The 4434-nt window shown below is 32.9% G+C and overlaps 1 pseudogene; it reads left to right on the top strand.

The window, feature by feature from the left end:
* Nucleotides 1-265: 265 nt before the first annotated feature.
* LOC116349675 lies at nucleotides 266-4429 on the top strand (annotated as a pseudogene).
* Nucleotides 4430-4434: the final 5 nt, after the last annotated feature.

Raw genomic sequence — 4434 nt, 5'->3', positions numbered from 1 at the left:
CATGAGTGTTCCGAAGCGTGTTTTTGAGAGCTTGTTCTCCACTTAATCTTGCAAACGATAACGATCACACTCGAGCAATCGAGAATGCTTCTTTTTGTTGTGTGTCAAACAAGTGAATTGAAACCGAAAGCATTTTATATTGTGCGAGTCGCGTTCAGTTTATTGTTGACATTCGTCGCGCTTGGTTCACACCTTATTAGTGTCGCGATTATCACGCAAAATTCTAATCGATTGAGAAACTATTATCTTGAATGCAAGGTGAACAATGTTTCTGTTTTTGGGTGTATTACTGGCAACAATCATTGCATATATTTTACGATTCCACTATGAAATATTTCATGCATTTTATGTATCATTGAAAATTGATGGTCCATCTGGCTGGCCAATAATTGGGAACGGACTACTATTTTTAAATAATTCATCAGCAGGTAGGTGGTATTGTTTAATTTCTCACTTGCAAACAAATACTGGAGTGAATTTAATCATAAACATCATCTATGAATTAATCACAATAAACAACAGAACAAAAGCTAATGACCACTCATGCTAATTAGATTTTTTGTTGTATTTAAAACAGAGAACTTCACCGTTATCATAAATTTGATAAAACAATACGGTGTTTTTTTTTCGAGTATGGCTCGGCCCAGAATTGAATATCATTATCTCTGACCCAAAAGATGTTGAGGTAAGCAATAAATATGATATCACCAAAGAATAATATTTATATGTGACATTTTTTGTAACGTTTGTTCTGAGAAATCGATGAAGTGCCAATAGTGTTGAGTAACAAAAAATATTCGAAAAAGTATACATTTGGTATTAGCACATGCAGAAAAAAAATAAGCTGCAGTTCTCATGTCCAACTTTTTTTGGTATTTTTTGTTTGTGGTAAAACATTCCATTTTAGACACAACAAATATATATCAAATGCTGAATTGTATTTATACGAAATTCCAATACGGAATTGTTCAAGGTCAGTGCTTCACATCATTGTTTTGATCGCTTTCAATGTGATCTCAACTATCGTTGTTAGTTATTACGTATAAAAAAACGGTGACTCGTCGATTTTTACACAAAAATATGATTATAACCTGTTTACCTGTTTCTTTTTTTAAATTACTTATTATTAAATATCAAACTGTGGGACATCTGTCGCAAACCACAATTTGTCACAATTAAAAAAAAACGATATCTACTTAGGTATCTACCTGAAAAACATGATTTTATACATAAAAAATTCGCACATTCATGAACCCGTATGATTTTGTTGTGTAAACAAACAGTTAGATAAATACAACCGATAACAGTTAGAATCAGTAACCAAGTGATACTAGCTTTTTCTTACAGTCAATGTAATAGTCGGTTTTATTGTGTTTATTTAAAAAAAAAAATGCATGTTCATTGTTCATTCAAGCGGAAAATGAAAAGGTTTGTCAGGCGGATGCAATATAGTGCCGAGTGAATTAATTGTTGTCATTCATATTTAACAAGTTCTATCTAGAGAGAAAAACATTGAAAATAAATGGGAAAAAATCCAAAACATATGTCTACAAAATTCGACGGTTCAACGACAAGTGTAAAATAGTAAATAATTTATTACGCATGCGATGATGACGACAAAAAAAGTCGCATATTTACTTGGCTCGTGTTTACTGATTGATGGAATCAACATGTGACCTTGATACGACTAGACGAGCGTAAAAGACACAACCGGTTTGATCTTCAACTTTTACTTTTTGTGGTCGGCGGTTCTTGTTTCGATTTCGGCCGGAAGAATTGCAACAAGTCTCGGAAATAATTTATTCTAAAAATATTTAATCGCAAACGCATAGATATACAATATATTGTTACTGAAATATTTTGTTTACAATTCATATTAAAGCGTATCAGTTGTAACTTGAATTGCATTGTTGAATTGTGGCTTTTGTGCGAACGTACTTGTATCGGCTCCATAACCGATATGAATAGAAGAAACCGGTTTGCTCGTTTTAAATTTGTTGCATTTATTAAAAAATTATAACTCATGGTCATTATCGTTCGCTTATTACAATACATTGATACTAAACTTGACTTTGAAAAAACTAACACTTATGCATAAACAGATGTAAATTTAACGTGTATCAACGTCAATGGTGAAAATTCTAGTAAAATCAATAATGATATCCGAACAAATTTTACTTAGATTTTTGTTTGAGATTCTCCGGCGATGCATTGTATTATATACAAAATTCTATCGAATAATATCTGATTCTTTGTTGTTTCTTCAATAATCCCAATGAAAAATTGTAATTATTCGAAAATCAATATTGGAACATGAACGCCGATTGCGTGCATATCAAACAATTGCCTAATTGGCAATAATAGTTCTTTTTTTTTAAATACGTAATTGAACGATCTCATTTCGCTTATTCTAATTTTAGATTCTATTAAGTAGTCCTCGCTATATTGACAAGTCGACTGAGTATAAGTTTGTAAAACCGTGGCTGAACGAAGGATTACTACTTAGCGGAGGTAATGACATAATGATTGATCATTATCAATACCATAATAACCTAATGTTTGCGCGTTGCAGGCAAAAAATGGCACGATCGCAGAAAAGTGATAACGCCGGCTTTCCATTTCAACATTTTGGATAAATTCGTTGAAGTTTTCGATCGTTTGGGAAACACAGTTGTGGATAAATTGAAAACATACGATGTTGCCGACGATGTGGAATTTTATCCTATCGCTGTATTGTATGCATTAGATGTGATGTGTGGTGAGTAAATGACAAAAAAAAATCTTCATAGGCGTTGCGTCAAAATCAGTAATTATTATTATTATTATTTCATATTGATTTCAATCGGCCTTTTTCGATCGCATTTTTAACCTGTTTTCGTGTCACACATTTTAAACTGGAGCACTACAACACAAGTGACTTTTTTTCTGTAGCACGTAGCATGCTATCTCTCTCGGTTGGAGATTTCAACGTCATTTTAGTTGAATTGAATTGATCTTTGACTTCGAATGTTATGCACACAGTGTTCTATACAAGTATTGGCAATGCAATTTTGTGAATTTTCATACATGATATTGCTGCCGATAGGAGAGTGAGCGATCGAATATGCAATGGAATTCCTCGCGGTGATTTCATATTTAATTGAATTTATTCCACATTCGACAAATGCAATATTTTTTGTTGTTGTTTTTGTCTCGTTGACTAAAAGAAATTGTGTTTACGTGATAAAAATGCTTAATGAAAAGTAAATTCTATGTATATTCATCGTTGAAGTTTTAATTGATATTCATCATGTTCATTTGTCATTTGTGGTGCCAACAAAAACAATTACTACTCTCTCATTTGACGATTACAACTATTAAACTACATGAAATACAGTGTTGTCATTTCGATTTACACAATAAAATCATTTCATTTTCAACAGCAATCGCTGTTTGTAACGTGTGTACTATTATTTACATACGGCGACTTTGTTTGCTTATGTCTGATTGGCAATTTGTGTTTCGAAGCTAAAACTCTATACGGTTTTGTTTCCATTCAAGAATATATGAAATTTATTATCCCCTCACAACGTATGTAGCGTTCTTGTCATATATACCTAAAATATGATTTAATTATAATTACAGAAACGGCAATGGGTGTTAGCATCGACGCTCTTTCACAACCGAATTCGGAATATGTTAAGGCAGTCAAAGAGTGAGTTCAAATGGAGACGGTCGAACATTTTATATCCTCTCGGTCTTTCTCAATAATTGTACGAAGTTTAATGAAATTTTAATGACTTCATTTCGGTTGTGTTTCAATTAGAATTGCTCATGTGCTGCACACTCGCATGCTTGATTTTATACTTCGATATCCGTTATTCTATCAACATTCAAGCTTGGCCAAACAACAGGCAGCCGCATTGCGTATCCTGCATGGATTTACTGATGATGTAATACGAAAACGACGACAGGAATTGTTAACGAAAAAAATCAACAACAATGCAAACAGTAGTAGCAGCAGCCAGGAGGAAGAGGAGAATGAAGCCATCGGCATTCGAAAGAAACGCGCTTTTTTGGATCTACTATTGAATGCAACCATTGAAGGCAAACCGCTTACCGATCTTGAGGTTTGTTGGTTTTTTTTTAGCAAAATTTTACTTTTATAAATATTTTTTAGTTAATTCTTGACATTATTTACATTCCATTCGAATCAAAAGATCCGTGAAGAAGTTGATACGTTCATGTTTGAGGTAAATTTCATTAGATTATTACATAGGACTTTTATTTGCTGAAAGATTACTAATTAACTTCAATTATTCAGGGTCATGACACAACCACATCAGGAATAACATTCTGTTTGTACAATATCGCAAAGAATCCAGAAGTGCAGAAGAAATGTTTCAGAGAAATTGTTGACGTATTTGGAACGAACACCAAAGAACCCACAACACT

Source organism: Contarinia nasturtii, unplaced genomic scaffold (assembly GCF_009176525.2).
Source record: "Contarinia nasturtii isolate CC-2019 unplaced genomic scaffold, AAFC_CNas_1.1 Cnas_scaffold_3113, whole genome shotgun sequence".
Classification (NCBI taxonomy): Eukaryota; Metazoa; Arthropoda; class Insecta; order Diptera; family Cecidomyiidae; genus Contarinia; species Contarinia nasturtii.
Note: the sequence above shows the minus strand (reverse complement) of the source record. Positions and strands in the feature narration are given on the sequence as shown.